Source organism: Paroedura picta, chromosome 4, assembly GCF_049243985.1.
Source record: "Paroedura picta isolate Pp20150507F chromosome 4, Ppicta_v3.0, whole genome shotgun sequence".
Classification (NCBI taxonomy): Eukaryota; Metazoa; Chordata; class Lepidosauria; order Squamata; family Gekkonidae; genus Paroedura; species Paroedura picta.
The window spans coordinates 137,638,362-137,666,198 of NC_135372.1; the positions used below are offsets into that span (position 1 = coordinate 137,638,362).

The 27,837-nt window shown below is 47.3% G+C and overlaps 1 long non-coding RNA gene across 2 annotated transcripts; it reads left to right on the forward strand.

Moving 5' to 3' along the window:
• The first annotated feature begins 19,918 nt into the window (after positions 1–19,918).
• LOC143836895 (uncharacterized) lies at positions 19,919–26,717 on the forward strand. Of its 2 annotated transcripts, none has more exons than XR_013230823.1 (3): positions 19,919–20,057; positions 23,906–24,013; positions 26,412–26,717. It is a non-coding gene; the product is annotated as an uncharacterized LOC143836895 (long non-coding RNA). The 2 variants fall into 2 exon arrangements; XR_013230822.1 differs by lacking the exon at positions 19,919–20,057 and adding an exon at positions 22,282–22,414.
• Positions 26,718–27,837: the final 1,120 nt, after the last annotated feature.

The following is a 27,837-nucleotide window of genomic DNA, read 5'->3' on the forward strand; positions in this document are numbered from 1 at the left end:
CAGGGGCAAAGTCAAGATCTTGAAAACCGATCGCAGTTTTTTGGTTTAAATAATGTTTCCCCTGCTTTTTTTCACCAGACCTGGATGGGGTTTGTGTGTTTTGTTTTGCTGATTTATTTCATAGACTAATCCCCCTTCTCCTCCTCCTCCTCCTCCTCCCTCGTAGTCCGATAGGAATAGCGATGAACTGCAGTTTGCAAATTTAACAATTTTGGCTTGTTTCGTATTGTGATTAATGGATCAGTTTTACAGGGGGTTAAATCACGTAAACCAGGGGTGGTCATCCTGTGGTCCTCCAGATGTCCATGGACTACAATTCCCATGAGCCCCTGCCAGCATGGACATCTGGAGGACCAAGACGATATTCCCAATAAATAAAGGATGCTATTTTGTTCTGCACCTGTATTCTTGTTTGCCTTTAAAATAGTAATAGTAATAGTAATAGTAATAGTAATAGTAATAGTAATAGTAATAGTAATAGTAATAGTAATAGTAATAGTAATAGTAATAGTAATAGTAATAGTAATAGTAATAGTAAAATGAGCTAAGGGAAAGGCCAATCCTTTTTTTCAAACATCTCACAGCCTGATGCCAGCACAATGGCTGGGGTCATCCTCTGTGCGGCGCATACCAAATTTGGCAAGCATGGTGCATGCCAAGGAGCGTTGCCCAATTCGCATAAGGCTCCCACTTCTTTCCCTGCTGTTCTCCTTTGAACGCGGCTCCTTCGTGAAATAGGCCAACGCTTCTAAGTGATTTGCCATTTGGAAGAGGAGAGTGCACAGCTGACATTTACGAAGAAGGAAAAGCCCAGATTGCCCAAATTCAGGATATTGTGGACATGCTAAAACATTTCTGGACCACCACCAGCACGGCGCAGTGGTGAAGAGAGGTGGACCCCAATCTGGAGAGCCAACTTTGATTCCCCACTCCTCCACATGCAGCCTGCTGGGGGAACTTGGGCCTGTCACAGTTCCTTCAGAATTCTGTTAGAATCACCTACTGCACAGTGGGTTAGGGTCACCACGGGCCCTGCTGCCTCCCGACTGGGGATGGGGGGGAGGGTACGGTTGTCAAATTTGGTTTGGGAACTCCGGAGATCTGGGCACGGAGCCTGGGGAGGGCAGGGATCTCAGTGGAGTACAATAGCATATAGAACACCTCCCGAAGCCTCCATTTTATCCAGGTGATGAGCTGTAATTCCAGGGGATCCCCAGGTCCCACTTAGAGGTTGGCCTCCCTAAATAGAGTCCATCCTATAAAGCACCCATGTTCTCCAGCGGAACTGATCTCTGGAGAACATGGGTGCCATATAGAGCAGAGGTAGTCAACCTGTGATCCTCCAGATGTTCATGGACTACAATTCCCATGAGAAATGTACAATTCTCATGGGAATTGTAGTCCATGGACATCTGGAGGACCACAGGTCGACTACCCCTGATATAGAGGATGGAGGAGAGTTGTTATCTCTTGCCCCGGAGGGACAGAACCAATGGGATGAAATTAATTCAAAATAAATTCTGCCTAAACATCTGGAAGAAGTTCCTGACAGTTAGAGCGGTTCCTCAGTGGAATAGGCTTCCTCGAGAGGTGGTGGGTTCTCCACCTTTGGATATTTTTAAACAGAGGCTGGAGAACCATCTGACGGAGAGGCTGATTCTGTGAAGGCTCAAAGTGGTGGCAGGTGACAGTGGATGAGCGAGAGGGTTGGGAGTGTCCTGCATAATGCAGGGGGTTGGACTAGATGACCCAGGAGGTTCCTTCCAACTTCCAAGATGGGCTGTAATTCCAGGGGATCCCCAGGTCCCACCTAGAGGTTAACCTCCCTAAATAGAGTCCATCCTCCAAAGCAGCCATGTTCTCCAGGAGAACTAATCTGGAGTCTGGAGGTGAGCTGTAATTCCAGGGGATCCTGAGTCCCAATTGAAGGCGGGCCACCCTAAGAAAAGAAAGGAAGGGAATGCAACTGTCAGCCATTTTGAGAACCGTTTAAGGCAAAGAAAAGCAGGATCTAAAATAACGACTTTTCTTTTTTTCTCTGCTCAACATGTACTCAAGGCAGTCCTCAGTGAAGACACAAATCAAATCATACATGGTAATCCTTACAATATCTCAGTTTAATTTCATGGCAAGAATACATAGAGAGTGATTAAAATGTGGACTTTGCTGCCAGAAAGAAGTAGTGCTGGCCACAGGAATAAACAGTTTGAAAGGGGGATTAGACAGATTCATGGAGGAGAAGTCTGTCAGTGGCTACTAGCCATGGTGTCCGAGGGGAACCTAAGCTTTTGAATCCCAGAGCCAGGAGGCAACATCAGGCGAAGGCCTCTGCCTCTGTGCCCTGTTGTTGGCCCTCCAGAGGAACTGGTTGGCCACTGGGAGAGACAGGAGGCTGGACTAGATGGACCCCTGGTCTGATCCATCAGGGCTCTTCTGATGTCCTTATGACGGACTTGGCCTCTCTGCCTTTTGTTGGCCCTCCAGAGGAACTGGCTGGCCACTGTGTGAGACAGGATGCCGGACTAGATGATGTTGGCAGAATTTAAATACGCAAAGGGGTAAAGCACCAGCTGCTTAAAGAATAAATAGCTTTATTGAGCATGGAAAGAACTTTGTAATGCGATAGAAGAAAGATAGTCCCAACAATCTGACTATATTCTTCTTCACCTGAAGGATGATGCAGATGATATAAAATGGGGTGGGATGAGAAGGAAATTTTTTTACAGCTAAACAAATTCTTGAGGAACAGTACAGTAACCACAGGTGTTCTAGTTGCCCACACTGGGCTGCCTGGTCTATGAAAAAGAATTATTTTGGGGGCTGTTTCTGATACATCCTTAAACTGTTGTTAAACGTGAAAGTACAAGGTGGTTTGAAGGAGGAGGAGGAGTTAGTTTTATAGCCCGCTTTTCACTGCCCAAAGCAGCTTACAATCGCCTTCCTTTCCTCTCCTCACAACAGACAACCTGTGAGGTAAGAGAACTCTGACAGGAGTGCTCAGTCAGAACAGCACTATCAGGGCTGTGACTAGCTCAAGGTCACCCCGCTGGCTACATGTGGAGGATAACCGGGGAATGAAACCCGACTCACCAGATTAGAAGCTGCTGCTCTTAACCACTATGCCACGCTGGTTAGAATCATAGAATAGAATAGAAGGGTCCATAGAGGCCATCTAGTCCAACCCCCTGCTCTATGCAGGATCAGCCCTAAGCATCCTAAAGCATCCAAGAAAAGTGTGCATCCAACCTTTGCTTGAAGACTGCCAGTGAGGGGGAGCTCACCACCTCCTTAGGCAGCCTATTCCACTGCTGAACTACTCTGACAGTGACATTTTTTTCCTGATATCTAGCCTATATCGTTGTATTTGAAGTTTAAACCCATTACTGCGTGTCCTCTCCTCTGCAGCCAAGGGAAACAGCATCCTGCCCTCCTCCAAGTGACAACCTTTCACATACTTAAAGAGGGCTATCATGTCCCCTCTCAACCTCCTTTTCTCCAGGCTGAACATTCCCAAGTCCCTCAACCTATCTTCATAGGGCTTGGTCCCTTGGCCCCAGATCATCCTCGTCGCTCTCCTCTGGACCCTTTCAATTTTATCTAAGTCCTTCTTGAAGTGAGGCCTCCCGAACTGCACACAGGACTCCAGGTGTGGTCTGACCAGTGCCGTATACAATGGGACTATGACATCTTAGCCACATACCTGCTGTACTGTGAATTGAGTCCGAGGGATAAGTGAACGAAAAGAGCAATTTTGGGGAGGCCTCTGGAGGAAGAAGGCCCCACATTGCAGTTGTGGGAGGGTATTCCAAACTTGGGCATCGAGAGGGCCTGCGTATGCATATCAAGAGTAGCATGTAGAGACATTTTGACGCCCTGTACAATTGAATTTATACCAGGGGTGTCAGAAACACAGTTGGCGCTTAGATAATCACCGTGTTAAAATAAATTGTGTGTGTCTCTGTGTAATTCACACAGGATTACAATGACAGGCAACCACCAAGATCTACAAAGACCACACAGGGAATTCAGAAAACTGTGTTTTTCTAACTGGAGTCAGGAAGACATGGCACGGGCAAAGTCCTTCAAAATTTCGCAGAATGCAAAGAAAACATCAACAGAATAAATCTGAGCATTAACTTGGCAGTGTCCGTCCTTTCCACGTTAGCAGTTCAGCCAAGTTCTTGTAGTGGTTAGGAGTGCAGACTTCTAATCTGGCAAGTCACGTTTGATTCCCTTCTCCTTTCCCACATGCAAACAGTTCGCCACAGCACTGATAAAAGCTGTTATAACTGAGCTGTAAAATCAGGGCTCTCTCAGCCTCCTTTCCCTCACAGGGTGTCTGTTGTGGGGAGAGGAAAGGGAAGGCAAATGTAAGCTGCTTTGTTGAGACTCCTTTGGGTAGAGAAAAGTGGCATATAAGAAGAAGAAGAAGAAGAGTTGGTTCTTATATGCCGCTTTTCCCTACCCGAAGGAGGCTCAAAGCGGCTTACAGTCGCCTCCCCATTCCTCTCCCCACAACAGACACCCTGTGGGGTGGGTGAGGCCGAGAGAGCCCTGATATCACTGCTCGGTCAGTGCTGTGGGGAGCCCAAGGTCACCCAGCTGGCTGCATGTGGAGGAGTGCAGAATCGAACCCGGCATGCCAGATTACAAATCCGCACTCCTAACCACTACACCAAACTGGCTCTCCTCCTCCTCCTCCTCCTCCTCCTCCTCCTCCTCCTCCTCCTCCTCCTCTTCCTCTTCCTCTTCCTCTTCCTCTTCCTCTTCTTCTTCTTCAGTAATAGCAGAGCTCTCTCAGCCCCACCTCCCTCACAGGGGGTCTGTTGTGGGGAGAGGAAAGGGAAGGCGAATGTAAGCTGCTTTGATACTCCTTTGGGTAGAGAAAAGAAGCATATAAGAACAAACTCTTCTTCTTCTAATTGTTCAGAATGCTGCAAATCTGTCCAGGATGTTTTTTTTTTTGGGGGGGGGGGGAGGTAGGGCAGAAGTTTAAACCACTGATCAATTTTAGTTTCAATTTAATGCTATGGAGCCTGCAGGCTGAAGGGATTGCTACCTATTAGGTGGAAAAGAAGAAGAAGAAGAGTAGGGTTTTATACTCTACTTTTCACTACCCAAAGGTGTCTCAGAGCGGGCTACAGTGAGGTAAGTGGGACTGGGAGAGTTCTGAGAGAACCGTCGATGGCCAAGGTCACCCAGCTGGCTGCATGTGGAGAAGTGGGGAATCAAACCCAGCACTTTGGGCATGGGTCTACATTTTAGTTTTGCCAACTTCTGTCTGAGGGCTGGAGGGCTCCCAGAGTTACAATAGACCTCCAGAGTTCAGGCTATGTAGATAGCTGATTTATTGATTATTTAAAACATTCTACTTATCCTGGGGAAAACAGCAGTTTTGAAAAGGAGATTGCATGGCATTATACCCTGCAAAATCCCTCCTCTCCCTAAACCCTACAGCCGCCCACCCTCACATCTCCAGGTATTTTCGAACCTTGAGTTGGCAGCAAAATAGTCATCAAGGTAGCCCAGCCTTTCTCAACTTTTTTTCCCACTGAGAAACCCCTGAAACATTCCTTAGGCCCCGGGAACCCCCAGAAGAGGCACGAACATACAGAATATGGTTGAGAAGGGCACATGTCCACTTGGGGCTCCTCCTCTTCCCACCCCTCCAGGCCCATCCCTGGCCTTTTTGGGAAGGGTGGGTGGGTCAACATTACCTTATATAGTCATAGTTAAAGGTAAAGGTATACCCTGTGCAAGTACGGAGTCATGTCTGACCCTTGGGGTGACGCCCTCTAGCGTTTTCATGGCAGACTCAATACGGGGTGGTTTGCCAGTGCCTTCCCCAGTCATTACCGTTTACCCCCCAGCAAGCTGGGTACTCATTTTACCGACATCGGAAGAATGGAAGGCTGAGTCGACCTTGAGCCAGCTGGTGGGATCGAACTACCAGCCTCATGGTCAGAGCTTCAGACAGCATGTCGGCTGCCTTACCACCCTGCGCCACAAGAGGCTCTTTATATGATCATATCATCTGATAAATGTTTAACAAATTTCAAACATATATTAATATTAATTAACATTTACCCATTTGGGAAACTCTTCCAGGGCCATCAAGAAACCCCCGGGGTTTTACAAAACCCTGGTTAAGAAAGTCTGAGCTAGCCAATGGGGATATTTGTTGCCTACCTCTCAGGGTTCTTGCGAGACTGCGTAAAGAGCTACAAATCACTTTTTAATCTTAAAACAGCTGCAGAACATGTTTGCTAAAGCACACACATTCCCCCTGCCAGATGGCCGTCCATTCTGGGGGGCGGAGGGAGGGGCATTTCCTTATCTCCAGGCCTCTGAAAGAAGGGAAAGTTTTATATCACACAGTGAAATATTTGCAGACGTGCCAGAAGCCATCCAGAGGAAACCCTGTTCCTTTCACTGTGGGTCTTCGCAGTGTGACTAACGCTCCCCTGGGATATCGTAAAAAAACCTCTCGAAAACTCGCTGAATGCATGACAGAGCAACCACGTTTCAAACTCTTGTTTACATTGTTCCGGCTAATCTGATTTCTCTCGTGGACCTTCCAAAGGGACAGAAATCTTGCAGCGTTTGCAACTTTCCCCTCTCACTTTTATCTTGGGGTTTTCATGGTCATTCAGGCAAATGTTTGCCCTTCTGTCTTTCCCAGCCCTGTTAGCGAAGGAGTAAGGGGCAGGCTAGAAACCGCAGAGCCGCTGAATGGGGAGAGCCATCCCCTTTGCAAATGCAATTGGCAACAAAGGCTGTGCTTCATTAACCACACCAGTTACTGTAACAGGTGGAGGAAAGCCGAGGGCCCTTCATGTCCTGTGAATTGGAGTGCTCCCCATGGGGCAGGATACGCTGGCTTCTCTGCTGCGAAAAGCCCTGGCCGAATTTTCGAGAAACTGGGAGCCGGCTAATGAAAGACAGAGCCGCGCAAAGATAAAAGCTTGAAAATTAAGGGCTGGCATTACGTGGAATGCTGGAGTCTCATGACGTTGGTTCGGATCCAGTGCAAGGATCGTGTGAGGTCTATGCCAGCCTTTCTCAACATTTCTACCATTGAGAAACCCCTGAGACATTCTTCAGGCTTCAAGAAACCTCAGAAGTGGCGTGATGGTGCGGAATGTGGTTGGGATGCAGAACTGTGGACACGCCCACCTGGGGCCCCTCCCCTTCCCACCCCCTCTAGGCCTACCATTGGCCATTTTTTTTGGGGGGGGGGAGGTCAACATAACCATATATGGTCCTGTCACCTCAAAAATGTGTTTAAAATGAACTAATCCTCACCCATTTGGGAAACCCTTCCACGGCTGTCAAAAAACCCCAGGGTTTCATGAAACCCGGGTTGAGAAAGCTTGGTATATTCAAAGATACCTCCGGCCCTTTTCCAGCGCTCTCCGATGATTGGCAACTTGAGGCTTTGAAATTCCTAGTGATTTGGAGGTCGGGTTTGGGGAGGGCATGTTAGGGGAGGGGCCTCCCTGGGGTACGACATCACAGAGTCCCCCCTCCAAAGCAGCATTATTATTATTTTGTTGTAGTCTGGAGCTCAGTTGCAATTCTGGAAGGCCTCAAGGCCCCTCCAAAATGGTTGACCTCTACTCCCTGCTCCTTCTAGCCATTTCCCCAGGACCATATGGAGAAACAGGAAAGAAGAAATATTATGACATTCTGGGGTTGCCAAGAGGCCTGGGGAAAAGTGGCTTATCTCTGCAATGGTTGAAAGCAGGAAGGGGAACTCGTCATGGTATGGAGGGAAATAGCATAATGGGATTTTTAAAAATCTCATTAACCCTCCATTAGACAGGACAAGTACTTGTAGGGCTGTCATAGAGAAGATGGAACAGAGTTGTTTTCTGTTGCCCCAGAAGGTCAGACCAGAGCCAACGGGATGAAACTAATTCAAAAGTATTTTCAGCTAAACATCCGGAAGAAGTTCCTGACAGTTAGAGTGGTTCCTCAGTGGAACAGTCTTCCTCAGGAGGTGGTGGGTTCTCCTTCTTTGGAAGTTTTTAAGCAGAGGCTAGATAGTCATCTGACATAAATGCTGATGTTGTGAATTTAGGCAGATGGTGAGTGGGTGAGCAGGAAGGGATTGTGTCTGAGTTTGGCTCTTGTGGCCCTTTCTTGCCTGCCCAGAGAAATGCTGATCGCCACTGTGGGATGGCAGGTGAATTTCCTCCAGGCCAGGCTGGGTTCTGGAGATTTTGGGTAGAGGAATCACTTGGGCTTGAAATTGGGATCACTGTGGGTAGGAAAGTAGTTGTGGGTGTCCTGCATAGTGCAGGGGGTTGGACTAGATGACCCTGGAGGAGGACCCTTCCAACTCTATGATTCTATTTTCCCCCCCTACAACATGCATCCCCCTTCCCATTTCCTATTAGCACATGCCTTCCGTGTCACTTTGCGGTTCTAGAATTCTGCACATGTAGCAAGCAGCCTACCCTTATTACCCAAAGTGACCTCGGTGGCGGCAGGAGCATCCGGCTATCGAATTGCACGAACGCCTGGGAGGCAGACACCTCAGTCAAAACGGCATTTCATCTTGGCCTACTCTCCTTATCCAGAAGTCAGTCTAAGAGGGAAGCTATTTTGGAGAGATCTCCAGTTACGCTTTCCATCTGAGGAATGCTTCCAGAGCTTCCTGACAAGATGCGGGTAATCGGCACCTCCGGCCATTCATGGCTTTCCAGCTGGGAAACGCTGCGGTGCATCGTTTTAAGACTATTTACAACTCTCAAAGCAGGAACGGGCTTGGGGGTGAATTAGAGAAGATCGAGAGGCGATCAGATTCAAGTGTTGCGACACCTTTGAGACCAACAAAGTTTGATTCAAGCTTTTGTGTGTTTGCACACTTCTCCAGATACTAGTTCGAAATGGAAGCTGCCAGTCCTGTAGGAGTCTAAATATAGTAGAATGTTAAAGATACGTCCTTGTCAATTCTGCTGCTAGCTGGGAGACCAGGGCCCATTCTGCACACACTGGATAATGCATTTCCAATGTGTTTTTGCAGCTGGATTTTCTTGTGCAAAACAGGGAAATCTACTTCTAAAGTGCATTGAAAATGCATTATTTAACATGTGCAGAATGGGCCCAAGTGGAACATGGAGTTCGCCTGCAGTTCTTTTTTTTTTTTCCTTTCAGGTCTTAAAACATTTTATTTGCATATTTTAAAAAATTGTGCGTTCCAATAATTAAAATCATTTGAACAACAACAGCAACAAAAAGGCACTCTTAACTGCATTTTACAGTTCGCAGGACCATGGTACAGCTTTGTGTGTATTTGTGTGTGTTACTAGATTACTGTGGTCCCACCCAGGAGCTTCTTTCAGGAAACATGCAAGCTCTTTCGGGCCACCAGGACCCAAGCTGGACAGGCAGATGGAAAGGGCAGCACCTCCACACAGCAAGTGTAGTTCTCTCTCTATTCTTTTTGTTTCTGGATGTGAAAGCCTGCTGTTCTTTTAAGTCCACAGACTTACAAGGACTTACCTTTAATGTTCTACTGTAATTAGATTCCTACAGGTCAGCCACCGAACAGAACATGCTACTATACCGTCAATACAAATCTGACCATTTTTTTTTGCCTGCTTTTGAAATATTAGAGGCCTCAGATTGTTTTATCTGGCCTTCTGGTCCACAGAATAGACTATCAATCATAGAATCATAGAATCATAGAATCCATAGTGTCCTGAACAGATCTTTTTACGTAAAGGAGCCGGCTGGCTATAGCCGTGATTGCCGGAATTACCGGTTTTCCGCAGGGCCTGCAAGACGGAGCCCTTCCACCAGGCATACAGTTGAGACCAAGGCAGAACCCGGGTTCCATCTTGGATCCCTTAGACCAGGGGTAGTCAAACTGTGGCCCTCCAGATGTCCATGGACTACAATTCCCAGGAGCCCCTGCAAGCATTTGCTGGCAGGGGCTCCTGGGAATTGTAGTCCATGGACATCTGGAGGGCCGCAGTTTGACTACCCCTGCCTTAGACCCATCGGCCAGCTCCCTCTCTTGTGAGACCAACGTTATGACCTCTGACTGAACAGGCGGGGGTTATAAGATTAGAACGCCATCGTTGTTGTTATTATTGCCTATTATATAATGGGAACTTATGGGGTTTTATTGTGATTTTAATGTTTTATTGTGAACCGCCGTGAGACCTCCTGGCGAACGGCAGCATACAAGTTTAAATAATAAATAAATAATAATAAATTGTATTTATTTTATATTTTACATACGCAGGTTTTATTTGATGCCTAACCATAGATAAAGGCAGTAATGCCAAAACGTGTCTGGTCAGTTAGTATACATTTGTGTATTAATTTTACTGGGGTTTTAACTTGATTAATAAATACTGGTGTTATATATATATATTTTTTAATTGTGTTCCACCCTGTACAGGCTGAAGTTCCGTTCCTGGGTGTTGACCTTTTTAGGTCCTTGGTCCCTGAGAGGCCCTTGGTCTCCAATCCAGGCATCTCATTGCAGGCCAAAATGGCCGCCCTCGGAAACTGCTCAAATGCTCAACAAAAATAGAGTCCAACAGCACCTTCAAGACCAACAAAAATTTACTCAAGGTGTGAGCTTTTGAGGGCATGCACTCTGATGGCGGCATCATCTGGGCATATACAGAAACGGTGTAATGGGAAACTCCCTGTCATCACTGATCTCCCCTCACCCCCAAGCAAACAGTTTAATTAAAAGGAAAAGAGCAGAGATGCAGACAGAGCGGCAATCAACAATGCTGAGCTCTAGAAACAGTAAGCAATTATAGTCATAAATCATTCACAGCTCATGCTGGGAAAGTGTCCACTTTGCCTTTCAACATCTCCCTGCTTTGGATTTCTTTTCTTTTAAAAGAGGAGGGTGTGGGGCAGCTCTGAGAAGGGCTTCCCCTTGCCCACGTGTATCCTTCTTCCCTGCCTCTCCTCCACGCACCACAAGCCAATCAAAGGGGTCTTGGAAGGAATCGCATCTGCAGAATTGACAGAATTAATTACATTGAGAGAATCACCATTCCATTGGGCCGAACGGAGATCATAGGATGGAGCCTGGGAAGGGCAGAGTTTGTGAAGGGGAGGGACCTCTAAGGAGTCCAATGATCACCCTCCAGATCAAACATTTTTACTGCTGGGGAACTGATCTCTGTCAGTTTGGTGTAGTGGTTAGGAGTGCGGACTTCTAATCTGGCATGCCGGGTTCGATTCTGCACTCCCCTGCATGCAACCAGCTGGGTGACCTTGGGCTAGTCACAGCACTGATAAAGCTGTCCTGACCGAGCAGGAATATCAAGGCTCTCTCAGCCTCACCCACCTCACAGGGTGTCTGTTGTGGGGAGAGGAAAGGGAAGGCGACTGTAAGCCGCTTTGAGCCTCCTTCGGGTAGAGAAAAGCGGCATATAAGAATCAACTCTTCTTCTTCTTCAGTAATATCAAGGCTCTCTCAGCCTCACCTCCCTCACAGGGTGTCTGTTGTGGGGAGAGGAAGGGAAGGCAAATGTAAGCCGCTTTGAGCCTCCTTTGGGTAGGGAAAAGCGGCCCGTGAGAGGGGGGGGGATTTTTTTTTTCACTCGGAGGGAGCGTGGCAACGATGAAACGACAGCTCAAACACACCTGCCAGCTGGATGGGTCTCTCAACGAATCAACACAGATTCGTTGCAATGGGTGTGTTTTTTTTTAAAAAAACTTTCTTAAAGGGAAAGGGGCTGTTTGGGAGCATGCTAACGGCCGCCCATTGGCTGCTTGACGGCCAGGGGTGGGACGAGCTTGGCAATAGCGCTTCCTGGCTAGCGATTTTTGCCGAGACCGGAAGCCTGTGGGAAACGCTACAAAATGCAACTGGATTCCACTACAAAGGCAGGTATGCATAACGACGAATTCCACTATTTTAAATGGCGATTTTTCATTCAACAACCAATTTGCTACAAAGATCCCGGTGTGGAAAGCTGCTGCTTCTTCTTCTTCTTCTGCTGCTGCTGCTGCTGCTGCTGCTGCTGCTGCTGCTGCTGCTGCTGCTGCTTCTTCTTCTTCTTCTTCTTCTTCTTCTTCTTCTTCTTCTTCTTCTTCTTCTTCTTCTTCTTCTTCTTCTTCTTCTTCTTCTTCTTCTTCTTCTTCTTCTTCTTCTTCTTCTTCTTCTTCTTCTTCTTCTTCTTCTTCTTCTTCTTCTTCTTCTTATTATTATTATTATTATTATTATTATTATTATTATTATTATTATTATTATTATTATTATTATTTTTGGATTTCTAACCTGCTGCTCCCCTGTAATGCTAGGAGATCCTAGCGCAGTGGTTCTCAACCTTCCTAATGCCACGACCCTTTAACACAATTCTTCATATTGTGGTGACCCCCAACCATAAAATTATGCAAGGGTTCTTTCACAGAAATTAAACCAAAATTGACCAATGGCGTGAAGATCCATTGTTCATTATTTATATAAATTGGTTTCCCCCCTGGTGTTTCTCACTTCAGTTCTGCCTCTTGTCCCACCATGCCGATCTCGCTCTTTTCCACTGCTCCAGACAGATGCACGCTCTATCTCGATCTACCCTGCAAGGCTGTTGTGTGGATGGTGCCCACCCCATTCCGCAGCCAAGCTGATTGCCCTGCTGCGACCCCTGTGAAAGGGTCATTCAGCCCCAAAAGGGGTCCTGATGCCCAGGTTGAGATCCACTGTTCTAGGGGGTTGGTGACCCAACCCTCTGGTCTTTCAACACAACCTGTATGGCAAAAACCAAACTCTACCATAGACTTTTTGTCCGAATCCTAGAGGGTCACTCTGACATTGCTGCGGATGATGTCACTTCCACCAGATCCGTGTTACATTAACTCCTACTGTTAGATCTGTGGGTTCCAGGATGCTGGGAGTTCATTTCAGATCTTTATTGTGACACCGGCATGATTTTATTTTATTTTATGACACGTATATACCGACCTCCCTTGCGGCTCAGGGCGGTTTTCAGTGAGATTTGTGGTGCAATACGAAGAATGCCGTCATTGAGATCATATAGTCCAGGGGTAGTCAAACTGCGGCCCTCCAGATGTCCATGGACTACAATTCCCAGGAGCCCCTGCCAGCATTCGCTGGCAGGGGCTTCTGGGAATTGTAGTCCATGGACATCTGCAGGGCCGCAGTTTGACTACCCCTGATATAGTCATTGAGAACATATAATATTTATAACATGTGCTTTTCTCCGGTCTGCACACAGAGACAGCCAAAGGCTCTACATCAAAGGAGATGATGCCCCATGCTTGAAAGGACAGACAGGGGGCCGAAGGGCAAGATCCAAGCTAACAGCTGTCATCAATTAATTATCTAGTCCCTATTATTCTCTTAAGGCGGACGTATTTGTTGAACCCAAGTTGTTTCCCATGCAATTCAATCTCAAGTGAATACAAACAAGTCCAAATTGCTGGGTTTTTCCTATTTATCTGTGGAATCTGTTAAGCATTTTCATGATGCTGTATGCTGATTTACTCTCACACTTTGTTTATATGAATGGCTAGCCTCCATTTATTTGTTTGTTTATATTTACATTTATATACCGCTGCTCTCAAAGACTCGCGGGGGTTTACAACCCATCCCATAAAACCCCAATTACAAAAAAATACAATTGAATACAGTATTTGCTGGCGTATAAGACTACTTTTCCCCCCTGAAAAACATGCCTCCAAGTGGGGGGGTCGTCCTATACGCCTGGTGCACTTCAGTTGGGATAGACAGAACTGCCCATAATAGCCCATAGTACTGTAATGTACTCTATATTTTGAGTGGAAATGTTGGGGGGTTGTCTTATATGCCCAGTCGTCTTATACGCCGGTAAATACGGTACATTAAAAGACAGCGATTCATTGGAGTTAACTCCCCCATCTCCCCTCCCCTGTCCAGCTGCATTGAGGAGCACTTGCGTTAGGAGCGAGGGTCTGATCTAACCAATTCTAGGGGATCTGCTGATGATGACTCCAGGACCATGCCATGACATTATATCTGAGGAACCGTGCATGCACACGAAAGCTCATACCTTGCATAAAACTTGGTTGGTCTTAAAGGTGCCACTGAACCCTCAATTTGTTCTAATATTTCCCAGCAGTAGCGCTCATAACAATAGAATAACATTTAATTCTAACATTATAATTTTACAACTCACGATTTTATATCTCAGCGCTGACACGCCAGTCTGAGAGGCACAGTTCATAGTGAGAGGGGTCTCTAGGTTATGATTGATTGAATTGGTTCATTGGCCTCGATCGATGGCCCGGTGAAAGAGATCCGTTTTGTAGACTCAGCGGAACTGTTTTAGTTCTGACAGGGCCCTGATCTCTCCGGGGAGCTCATTCCACATCCAGTGGTCCTCTCCATAATCTAAATGATTCAGACGAATGAATGAATGAATGAATGAATGAATGAATGAATGAATGAATGAATGAATAGGTGGAGAGGCAGTCCCTCAGTGTGATGGTACAAAGAGGACAAAACTGAACCCAAGAAACCCACAACCAACCCCAACTTACATGCAAAAGCCACACAATAGATCTTCCCACCAATGTGTGCGATTGGTCAGTTTCACTTTAAACTGACTGGATCCGGCAGACGGGATCTAGCCACGCACTGGCCAATTGCAGTGCAAGCTTATGATCCTGCTTGGGACCTCAAGCTTGGTCCTCGGCAGAACGACAGCCCCAACACCCACAATGGGTACCATACCCACAAAACATGGGCTGTGCTCAAATGGTTTACTAATTCAAGGTGAGTTAATACAGTAAGGCCACCTTTAAGGATATCTTCAGAGTGACTATTTTTCTTTGCCTCATTGTACTGGAGAATTTTCCAAAACCCGGTTTAAAAAAATAATAACCAACAACAAAAGGCCGGAGATGCAAAAGACCTGCAAGCTCTGGAGGGAAATGTTCACTTATATTCGAATTGCCTTTTAAAGCATTTGTTTTGATAGGGTTTAAGATGCAACGTTTACATTCTTAGGGAGGGCTCAGGGTGGAGTACGAAGAGCCTGGGTGGTCTGCTGATACCAGGCTCATGGTACGTGGCAGAAGAAAGGGAGTCGGGTTCCGATTCTTGGTGGCACGAACATTACCCCTCTAAAACAAATGGTTGGCCCTGTTTGAGTCAGGGTGTTGACGGAAGTTTTAGTCAAATGGGTTTGATAACTTGGTGTCTTCACGCTCCAGTTAAGATCAGTGGTTCTCAACCTGGGGGTCAAAGGACCCATTCACAGGGGTCACGGCAGAGCAAGCAGCTTGGCCAGGGGGGGCACCATCCACACAACATCCTTGCGGGGTAGATCGAGATAGAGCGTTTGTCTGTCTGGAGCAGCGGGAAAGAGTGAGATCGGCATGGTGGGACAAGAGGCAGAACTGAACTGAGAAACCCCGGGGGGAAAACAATTTAGATGCAATCCTGAACAATGGATCTTCATGCAATTGGTCCGTTTCGGTTTAATTTCTGCGAAAGAACACTTGCATAGTTTTATGGTTGGGGGTCACCACAACATGAGGAACGGTATTAAAGTGCCATGGCATTAGGAAGGTTGAGAACCACTGAATTCAAGAAAGCACCATGGAATAGGCTCAGTTGAGGAATAGGCTCCCTGCAAGAAAAGCAGTGATCCAAAAGGCAGAGAGCATGCAGGCTCTCTAGAACAAAGCGTTTCGACTTCTGATTAAAGTACATTCACATGAGAGCCAGCTTGGTGTAGTGGTTAGGAGTGCGGACTTCTAATCTGGCATGCCAGGTTCAATTCTGCGCTCCCCCACATGCAGCCAGCTGGGTGACCTTGGGCTCGCCACAGCACTGATAAAACTGTTCTGACCGAGCAGTGATATCAGGGCTCTCTCAGCCTCACCCATCTCACAGGGTGTCTGTTGTGGGGAGAGGAAAGGGAAGGTGATTGTAAGCCGCTTTGAGCCTCCTTCGGGTAGGGGAAAGCGGCATATAAGAACCAACTCTTCTTCTTCATGGTCAATTGCATGGTAACCTCCATTTCAACCCCCAAAATCTCCCACTGGAATCCGCTGGTCATGCCATCGACCTATTCCACATCAGAGGCGTTGCGCTGTGCTGCCAACTGGTTTCTGGCTCGGGGCAGTTCGCCCTGAGTCTCCCTGCTCCCACGTAGGGGAGCATTTGGACTGCTGTACCCTGTCCGCCCTGGATTTGTGCCCCCCACGAGGCAGCTGGGGCAATAAGGTTCCGCTGCGCTGCAGAGCAGCATGGAGTGGACCTTTAAAAAAATTGTAAAAACATGTGATTGTATTGTTACGCAATCACATGCACTTACAATTCTTTTTCATTTTTAAGAACACGGGCTTGGAGCCGAGGGTGGGAAGAAGCTGACCCAAGACGGCCCGATTTTTCCCTTCCAGACAGCCAGGCCTGACATACAGCCCATTGAGGCCTGTAGCGAAAAGGGGAATGCTGATTTATCTGTGTTCCCTTGTCACGGGCCAGCTGAGGGCCTGAGTCGTGCCACGGACTAGCATGAGACCGCCATGGACTAGCACCAACATCGTCTTGAAGCAGGAATTCGGCTCGTGACCAGACGAGTGGTGAGTCAGGCCAAATTCTCCATGCGGAATAGGTCCTGCGCAGTGTGGGGGTATAAAGATGGTTCTGGAGGGTGTTTCTTTTATTATGTAAATAATAATTTGAGCAGGGGTTGGACTAGATGACCCTGGAGGTCCCTTCCAACTCTATGATTTTTTGATTAAAGGGGCTTCTGTTTAGTTACCTGTGGTCAGTTCATATGGCATGCAATGCTATGTTAGAACTATGATTCTCTGTTCTTTGGTTAGTTAGATACATTTGAATCTGTTAGTCACAGAACTTCTGAATACAATGGCCATCTATAAGAAATGCAACTCAGAAGGCAAGAAGCAAACTGCAAAGATATTCTTGTTCTATGATGTTCTCAGCCGGACTGATAAGCATTTCTCCATTCTCAGCAGAAACTCAGACTGTGACTCCCGTGTGAATCTGATTTCCGTTGAGAAAAGAGGTGAATCACAAAGCCCATGCACACCCATTGTGTCTATGTTTTTTGCCACCTCAGCAAGAAGAAGGCCCTTGTGCTGGGAGGAAGTGCCAACATCAGTCAAATGCACCCACGGGATCCAACTGAGTGCTTTAAACCAATTAACCCAGAGCAAAGCTCAAATTCATGAATTTGACTCCTCACTCGGCCTGCTGCGTATCGTCTTGAAGGGCTGGCCAGTCCAGTTGAACATTTCAAGAAATGGCTGACTGGCCAGATGTAATGGTTGTGGAGCACAAAAGATTTGTGAAGGTTGCTTCTCCAGGTGCCTGGAGAACCCCCAGGCATGTGCTACAGTGGGTTCACTCCCCATAAAGGAAACTGGCCCTCCTGAAACAATCGGGACAGCTGGGGGGCTATAGAAGTTTCTCTCCCATTCCCTACCCACATCAAGCAAACCATTGATGGATGGCTACCCTTTCTACGCTGGCCAAGGAGATTTAAGCACAGGGAGGGACTTAAGGGGCACAAGTTTGAGCTGATCTGAGTCCACAAAGAAACATGGGCCAAAGCGGATTCACACCTTACTGAGTACATTGTTCTGAGGCAAGCGGGAAGGTGGGAAAGAAGCAAGGCATTAACCCACCCATGGGCCATTCCCAAAATCTATTCATCTCCCAGACAGACCAGCTGGCTGGCCACAATGTCCGACCAAGGGGTAGAAGTTCCCCTTCCCTCAGTTAAAAACCACGTGTGGTTTGTCCGTATTGGTGTCCCGTGCTCTTTTATGAGACAAGCCCACCCAAGAGGCAGCCATTATATGGGATGACCTCATAAAGTGTCAGGAGGTAAATTATGAGGGTGTTGGCTGAGAGAGCCAGCCGTGGTGTAGTGGTGAAAAGCGGTTAAGAGCGATGGCCTCCAATCTGGAGTGCCAGGCTTGGTTCTTTGAGATTCCTAGTTCCGCCACATGCAGCCGGCTGGGTGACCCTGGGCTAGTCATAGTCTTGTTAGAGCTGTTCTCACAGAGCAGTCCTGTCAGAGCTCTCTCAGCCCCACCTACCTTACAGGGTGTCTGTTGTGGGGAGAGGAAAGGGAAGGTGAATGGAAGCCGCTTTGAGACTCCTTCAGGTAGAGAAATGCGAGGTATAAAAAATGACTCTTCGTATACTATTCAATCATGCACATAGTAGATTTTGCATTTTCCAACACAGAGGACGTGCTGATGAGAAAGTGTCTTCAGAATTTTGAGCTGGTACCTAAAGAAGCGGCATATAAAGGTTCCATTTTTGAATAATTTTAGCTATTCCTCCAAAATGTATTGGATAGCTTAGGACTTCCAACTCTATGGTTCTATGATTCTGTGACTGGGTTGCCATCCCTGGTTTGGGGAATACCTGGAAATTTGTGGGTGGGTGCCAGTGGGGTCAGGGAGGGACCTCAACAGGCAGAATATCATACTGTCCCCCCTCCAAAGCAGCCAGTTCCTCCAGGGGAACCGATCCCTATTGTCTGGAGAGTAGTTGTAATAGGAGGAGATCTCCAACAGTCACCTGGAGGTTGGCGAGCCCATCTAGGGACCCATTTCGGCTTTCCAAAATCTGGGAAGGTACCTTATTCCGTTTTGATTATGCCAAACTGAATGAGTACATCAGTTGACCAGACCTAACCATCATTAGGAGCCTCTTGTGGCGCAGAGTGGTAAGGCAGCAGACATGCAGTCTGAAAGCTCTGTCCATGAGGCTGGGGGTTCAATACCAGCAGCCGGCTCAGGGTTGACTCAGCCTTCCATCCTTCCAAGGTCGGTAAAATGAGTACCCAGCTTGCTGGGGGGTAAACGGTAATGACTGGGGAAGGCACTGGCAAACCACCCCGTATTGAGTCTGCCATGAAAACGCTGGAGGGCGTCACCCCAAGGGTCAGACATGACCCGGTGCATGCACAGGGAATACCTTTACCTTTTACCTTTAACCATCATTACACATCGATCTACAGTTCAATATATAGCACATATATGTGCGAGGCGGAAGGTCAATGTATACAAGCCTTCTACCTATCTCACAGTTTTCTACCAGCAGAGTTCCAGTCCCCAGGCAGGAGCCAACCCAGGATATAAATATTTAAATCAACCCTTTCAGCAGTCTCAAGTAAGGACCCCCAGGAAACCCTTTTTTCAAATGCAAGATGATGATGATGATGTCATCCGTTCAGTCATGTCCGACCCTTGGCGATTCTATAGGAAAGTCTTCGCCACACGTCCCTGTCTCTGACTGCTTCTTTTAGTTGGTTCATGGTCATCCGTGTATCGGCTTTGATCGTGTCGAGCCAGCGGATCCTTTGGTGACCACGTTTCCTTTTGCCGCTGACCATGCCGAGCATGAATGATTTTTCTAGCGAGTTTGATCGCAGGATGTGTCCAAAGTAAGTGAGCTTCAGCCGTAATATCCTGCCTTCAAATGACCTACTAGTTGGTTTGCTCCTCTCTAAAAACTATCTTGTTGGTAACTTTGGCTGTCCATGGGATTCGCAGCATTCGTCTCCAACACCATAACTTGAAGGCATCTATTCTCCTCCTGTGCAAGAGTCTTGTGTCAAAGTCTGATCTTCCTGCAGCTCTAGGTCAGGAACGGCAAAAGAAAATTAGCAGCACACTGAATAAAAAGGGAGAATGCGGTTGTCCTCAGGAATGCGGAAAAGCCACCCAGTTCTGAGCCATCTTTCCCTACCCTCTCTGACTGTGGCTAATCTTTATGGCGTTTGCATGCCATCCATCATATATATAACTAGGCCTCTGGGTGAGGGATTAGGACCAGGGGCCTGTGAGCTACTCCTGCAGCCTCCCCTTGATCCTCCCCCCAGGCCTGCTTATCTTAATGTCTTTTCTGCCGGATCAACATAACTTCCTTATCGGAGTGCTGCAGGATGCATCCTGGGTGCAAATCCTGGGTGTTCTCAGAGGGATGAACGGAATGACTGATCCTTAACTTGGTTTTACCACTGGCCCCTTGGAGCAAAGCCAACTCCTCAGGAACGTAGGATGACTTATAGATTTGGGTACGTATATGTCGGTCTATCTCAGTGGTTCTCAAGCTTCCTAATGCCACGACCCTTTAATACAGTTCCTCCTGTTGTGGTGACCCCCAACCATAAAACGATGCAAGGGTTCTTTCACAGAAATTAAGCCAAAACTGGCCAATGGCATGAAGATCCATTGTTCATGATTGTATATAAATTTTTTTCCAGGGTTTCTCAATTCAGTTCTGCCTCTTTCCTGCTGCTCCAGACAGACGAATGCTCTATCTCGATCTACTTCGCAAGACTGTTGTGTGGACAGCGCCCCCTGGCCAAGCTGCTCGCCCTGCCATGACCCCTGTGAAAGGGTCAATTGAACCCCAAAGGGCTCCCAACCCCCCAGGTTGAGAACCACTGGTCTAACTAAAGCGACCGAACAGAGCTTGAGTCCAGTGGCACCTTTAAGACGACCAAAATTTAATGCTGTTCACAAGCTTCCGTGTGCATGCCCAGGAAAGGTTATACTCAAAGCTGAACTTTGTTGGTCTTAAAGGTGCCGCTGGGCTCCAACTTTGCTCTAAGAATTTTATAACGTGCTTCATTTCTGCTTGCAAGGGAACGAGGCGAGGGAGCAGGTGGGAAGACGCACCGTCTCCGCTGTGTTACAAACAGCCTGGAAAGAGAAAACCAACATAGTTCACGCGAGGACTGTAAGGTCCCTTTTGTGCACCATAGAGGGTAGAGTGGGGAGGCAGGGTGGCCGACTCGTTTGGGATACTCTGGGAGATTTGGGGGTGAGGGATAGAGGCCTCAGTGGGGTGCCAGTGCCCCCCCTTCAATGCAGCCATTTTCCTACAGGGCTTCCCTTGTAGTCCGAAGATGAGCTGTAATTCCAGAGGATCTCCAGGCCCCACCTGGAGGTTGGCATCCCTAGCCCTTTGTCCTTGGCTTCCTCGTCTGCCTTGAACCGGCTTCCAAGACCCCAGCCCTGGAGAGCTCTGGCAGGTCTGCTCTGTGAGAACAGCTTCTCACAGGGCTGTGACAAGCCCAAGGTCACCCAGCTGGCTGCATGTGGAGGAGCAGGGGATCAAACCCAGCTCTCCAGATTAGAAGCCACCTCTCTTAACCACGACACCCAGATTTTTTAAGGCGCAAGTAGACTCAAATCTTCTGCGGATTTCACTACTTTCCAAGAATCATAGACTTCTTCCTGGTTCTCATTTCCGACCTTTATTTTTAAAAGGTTTTACATAAAGAAGGGGAAGCAAAGGTTGGATACACACTTTTCTTGGATGCTTTAGGATGCTTAGGGCTGATCCTGCGTTGAGCAGGGAGTTGGACTAGATGGCCTGTGTGGCCCCTTCCAACTCTATGATTCTATGATTCTATGGCCTGTATGGCCCCTTCCAACTCTATGATTCTATGATTCTATGGCCTGTATGGCCCCTTCCAACTCTATGAGTCTAGGATTCTATGATTCTATGGCCTGTGTGGCCCCTTCCAACTCTATGTTTCTATGATTCTATGGCCTCTTTGGCCCCTTCCAACTCTATGATTCTATGATTCTATGGCCTGTATGGCCCCTTCCAACTCTATGAGTCTAGGATTCTATGATTCTATGGCCTGTATAGCCCCTTCCAACTCTATGATTCTATGATTCTATGGCCTGTATGGCCCCTTCCAACTCTATGAGTCTAGGATTCTATGATTCTATGGCCTGTGTGGCCCCTTCCAACTCTATGATTCTGTGATTCTGTGAAAGAATGGCTGGGCTAACTGGTTCTCTGGCAGCCCCTCTCTTGTTTGCACAATTGACTTCCCTCCCCCTGCCTGGCAGGCATAAATGACGGTGGCAGAAAGCCACAAAGAGCCCGTCCCGCTTAATTTATGCCCGGGAAAGCTCTGCAGGCAATGCCTCACGGCAGAGGTTAGAGGCACCCCACTGGACGGCTGCCCTTTCTGCTCTGCCCCCCACGAGACAGAGGACCCGTGTCAGCAAAAGGGAGGCAGGAAGAGCTGATAAATGACTTGCCTCTTCAGGGATGGCAAAGTTTTGCCTTGGAGGCTAAAAGCGAGGTGCAGGCACATATTTCGGTGCTGAAATCACTCCCCCTGGGCCGGCTGGCTCAGTCTCCTTGGTCTGCCCCAAACCGGGTCTCCCTCCGTAAACTGCATTTCGGAGGCCCCTCCTGTGTTGCATTCCTCATAGATAATGCGGTGACCTCAGAACGAGATGCAGTTCCTTGTTTCGTGCCAACGCCGATCCTGGCCTTTCCCGCAAGTCTTCTGCAGCCAGGCAAGCGGGCAGAGGAATGCGAGGCCAAGGCTGGGTGGGAGTCAGGTTTGCTGGAATGCATCATGCTAGGCCAACTCCCTTGAAAGATTCTCTAAGTAAAGAGGTAAACCTCCTTGACGTAAAAGACCGCGGGCGGGAATGCCAACTCTGGGTTGGGAAAAGAGGGGGTGGGGCCCGGGGAGGGTGGAGTTTGAGGAGAAGAAAGACCTCATAGAATCATCGAGTTGGAAGGGAGCTCCACGGTTGTCTAGTCCAGCCCCCCGCAGAATGCAGGAAATGCACAACTACCTGCCCACCCACAGTGACCCAAAATCCATGCCCAGAATGATGCCAGAATCCCTGGACAGTCTGGGCTGGAAGAAATTCACTTCCTGATCCTGAAGTGACGATTGGCATTTCCCTGGGCATGCAAGAAAGGCCCACAAGAGCCAGCCGTTTCTGCCCACCCACTCACAGTCTGTGGAACCTGCCCCCCTAAGCAGCCCTTTTCCCCAGGGGAGATGAGCCGAAAAACCAGGGGATCCCCAGGCCCCACCTGGAGGTTGGCACCCCTACGTGTCACGCACGGGTTTCGAGGGAAGAGCCGTCCTTTTTAGCAGTTCACTTGATTGTTATGATAAGCTGGAGGACATTTATTTGGAAGGGAAACCCTAAGAAGGAGAATGAATTGGATTCAAATGTGCTCTTTCAAGAGAGGGAAACCTAGACCCTCTTTCCTGTAATTTCCACGGATTTTCGACTCAAGCTGTACAGCTCTCGGTGCTACATACAGCTCTCTGTCCCCAAGGACAGTCCCCATGAGCATTAGGAACCGTTTTGGGGATGAGGCAGGAGGCTGTAGAACTCAGGGGAATAGAGAAAATCTTCCTTCCACATGGGGAGATATGCTTCTTCTTTAAACCCATTCAATCTCATGTGTCAATGATTGTTATTTGAGTCTATAAGCTCTGTAGTGTGCCTGACTCAAGAGCATATGAAGAATCTCCTGCAGGGACATCAGTTATGTATAGTTTGCATATTTAGATTAGGGAATTCCTATTGTTTTTGAAATATTCTCCTTCCGTGTCCTCCTTTGAGCATGCTTCCTTCCCTGATTGCTTCCCGAACAACAGTTAGTCAGTTAGTCTCTCTCTCTCTCTCTCTCTCTCTCTCTCTCTCTCTCTCTCTCTCTCTCTCTCTCCCCAAAGTTGTTCCTCTTCTCAAGAGACAGCTTGGTGCAGTACTAAAGAGCAGTGGCCTCTAATCTGGAGAACCGAGTTCCCCTCTCCTCCTCCACATGCAGTCACATTTCTCTCAGAACTCTCTTAGCCCCACCTACCTCACAGGGTGTCTGTTGTGGGGAGAGGAAGGGAAGACTTTGAGATTCCTTCAGGTACTGGGTCATAAATAGCTGGATACAAAAAAATCCCTAGCTCTTCTCTTCCTTTCAGTAAAGTTATTGATTCTTAGAGCAGCCAAATGGCTTGCATCGTCCTTAGCATATTTAAACTCTGCCAAGATAGACAGGGGAATTCTCCAGCAAAGAAAGGGGCTGAATTCAGAAGGCCCCAGCCCTACCTATGCTCTCATTGACCATATCTTAAACTTTCTCAAGAAACGAGAGATGGCGGAAGATACGGCTAAGATATTCCTGGCTACGTCCGTGGACACAAGCACGGAATGGGAACAAAGTGGGCGAATTTATGACTTCGTCTGTTACCGGGTAAGTAAACATCCTCTTTCATTTAAGGCCCATTGAGGATTTATTCCCTGCCCACGCAATTAATAAGAGAGTTACTGCAGAAGAAATTAAAAGTTTAATTCAAGACAACGTCGCAGTTACAACCAGACTGTAGGTTTTGGAAGGAACTCAAGGCTTGGAGATGATGATTCATGGGTTATTTTCGATATCCATTCTTTAGAATGTTCCTTTTAGGAATCTGGCCGCTATAAGATGCCTATCAAAGACAGGGATCATTGATTTGCAGAGAAAAGGCCCCCATCTAATTAACTCCAACACTCCCTCCTCCACGCACTTAGGGTATGGATCTGTGCCTCTTCTTTCTCCAAAATGAGCAGGGAGTCTTCAGTTCACAATAGATTCAGGTGGGTAGCGATGTTGGATTGAAACAACAGAATAAAGTTTGAACCCAGTAGCATCTTTAAGACCAGTTTGGCATAGTAGTACATCTTTTAATGCAGGGGTAGTCAACCTGTGGTCCTCCAGATGTTCATGGACGACAATTCCCACGAGCCCCTGCCAGCGTTTGCTGGCAGGGGCTCATGGGAATTGTAGTCCATGGACATCTGGAGGACCACAGGTTGACTACCCTTGTTTTAATGTACTTAATTGTATTTTTTGGTAATTGGGGTTTTATGGGATGGGCTGTTTTATTCTTTTATTGTAAACCCCCACGAGTGTTTGAGAGCGATGGTATATAAATTTAAATATAAACAAACAAATAAATAAATGGAGGAGATCAATTCATCCTTATAGACAAATTGTGACAGTAAATCAGCATACAGCATCATGAGAATGCTTAACAGACGTCAGAGATAAATAGGAAAAAAAAACAGCAATTTGGACTTGTTTGTATTCACTTGAGATTGAATTGCATGGGAAACATTTTGGGTACAATAAAGAGGTCCATGTTGAGAGATTAATGAGCAAATTGCTGGCAGCAGTTAGCTCAGACCTGGCTCTTAAAGGTGCCCCTGGCCTTTGACTTTGTTCTACTGCTTCAGACCAACAGGGCTACGCACCTGACTCTTCCATCTTGCCTCCTTTGTGAAACAACCTGAAATATTTTTCAGGCTTCGAGAAACCCCAGAAGTGGCATGATCATGCAGAATATGGTTAGGAAGCAGAGGAGTAGACCCGCCCACCTGGGGGCCCTCCCCTCCCCACCCCCTCCAGGCCCTTCATCGGTCATTTAAGGGGTTTGACATGACCATCCATCGTCATATCGCCATATCCCTGATAATTGTTTAACAAATATGTGCAGTTCTGGAGTTATCACTTCAAGAAGGACGTAGATAAAATTGAAAGGGTACAGAGGAGAGCGATGAAGATGATCTGGGGCCAAGGGACCAAGCCCTATGAAGATAGGTTGAGGGACTTGGGAATGTTCAGCCTGGAGAAAAGGAGGTTGAGAGGGGACATGATAGCCCTCTTTAAGTATTTGAAAGGTTGTCACTTGGAGGAGGGCAGGATGCTGTTTGTGTTGGCTGCAGAGGAGAGGACACGCAGTAATGGGTTTAAACTACAACGATATAGGCTAGATATCAGGAAAAGTAATTTCACAGTCAGAGTAGTTCAGCAGTGGAATAGGCTGCCTAAGGAGGTGGTGAGCTCCCCCTCACTGGCAGCCTTCAAGCAAAGGTTGGATGCACACTTTTCTTGGATGCTTTAGGATGCTTAGGGCTGATCCTGCGTTGAGCAGGGGGTTGGACTAGATGGCCTGCATGGCCCCTTCCAACTCTATGATTCTATGAAATTGAATGTATAAAAATTAATTAATTCCCACCCATTCGGGAAACCCTTCCAGGGCCATCAAGAAACCCCAGAGTTTCACGAAACCACATCTTAGAGGCTTTTGGTTTTTAGAAGCAGAAAGCTAGACTGGATGGGCCCTGGCCTTATCTAGAAGAACCATTCTCACATCCTTATCTAGGGTCCACTGTCGCCCTCACGTACACATTTCTAACAACGCAGGCGATCTGCAGACCACGTTCAAAGCGTTATCCTGACCGGTTGTGTGCAAAACTCATTTTCCATTTTCCTGCAAACACAAACCAGGAAATGCTATCTTTAGGGATGCAGCTGCCGTCCTCGGCAAAATCGGACTCGGATCCGGAGGGATGCTGCTGGGTGACATTTTGTTTAAACCGTTTGGGGATTTATGGGATCTCTGGAAACATGTAATCTCCCGTTCAAATCAGTCACCACCCTCTTGGATGGAATTTCCCTCGGTTTATTCCTAGCCATTCCCAGGATGTTTGCTGCCAGAGACCATGGCTGGATGGTGTTTGAGCGATGGCATTTTGCAAATATGGGGGGGGGGGGAGATGGGTATCTTAGAAGGGGGTTTACTGTTATCTTCTCCATTTACATTTCACAGACCACTGAACCAGGAAGGATGAGCAGGCAGATCTGACCCTGCAGCTGTTTCACAAGCCGTGATAAGAAAGTTTTGCATTTCCGTCGGTCTGCAACTCAGCTGCAAAAAACCAACACAGGCTAGAATTTATGTAAAAATTTCCAATCTCCTACATATTCTTCCCATGTCAGCAATGCTTGCAAATGAGCCTCCATAGCCTAAAAGTCTTTCAGCATTTAGAATCATAGAGTTGGAAGGGCCATACAGGCCATCTAGTCCAACCCCCTGCTCAACGCAGGATCAGCCCTAAGCATCCTAAAGCATCCAAGAAAAGTGTGTATCCAACCTTTGCTTGAAGACTGCCAGTGAGGGGCAGCTCACCACCTCCTTAGGCAGCCTATTCCACTGCTGAATTACTCTGACTGTGAACATTTTTTTCCTGATATCTAGCCTTTATCGTTGTACTTGTAGTTTAAACCCATTACTGCGTGTCCTCTCCTCTGCAGCCAACAGAAACAGCATCCTGCCCTCCTCCAAGTGACAACCTTTCAAATACTTAAAGAGGGCTATCATGTCCCCTCTCAACCTCCTTTTCTCCAGGCTGAACATTCCCAAGTCCCTCAATCTATCTTCATAGGGCTTGGTCCCTTGGCCCCAGATCATTCTCGTCGCTCTCCTCTGTACCCTTTCAATTTTACCTACGTCCTTCTTGAAGTGAGGCCTCCAGAACTGCACACAGTACTCCAGGTGTGGTCTGACCAGTGCCGTATACAATGGGACTATGACATCTTGTGATTTTGATGTGATGCCTCTGTTGATACAGCCCAAAATGGCATTTGCCTTTTTTACCGCTGCATCACACTGCCTGCTCATGTTTAGTTTACAATCCACAAGTACCCCAAGGTCTTGTTCACACACAGTGCTACCTAGAAGCGTATCCCCCATCCAGTAGGCATGCTTTGAAAGGTTGTCACTTAGAAGAGGGCAGGGTAAAGTTACGGTTGGTACCAGAGGATAAGACCCGCAAGTCATGGGTTTAAACTACGTGTAGAATCATATTGGCAAAATATTAGGTTAAAAGTTTCACAGTCTGAGTAGTTCAGCAGTGGAATGGGCTGTCTAAGGAGGCGGTGAGCTCCCCCTCACTGGCCGTCTTCAAGCAGTGGCTGGACAGATCATTATACTGGATGCTTTATGCTGATCCTGCCTTGAGAAGGGGGTGGGACTAGATGGCCTGTGTGGCCCATTCCAGCTCTATGATCCTAGCATAATTTATAGCATGTGAACAGGAACTGAACTCAGTTTGTTACTCTAGCAAGGAATTTGATTGTCATAAAAATGTTTATTATTCAACAATATTTGTTGGAAGTCTTCATGATGTCGTTTACTAATTGCTGGTTTACTCTCTCCTTATATATGTTCTCTGTAGATTTCTCTTCCATTGTCT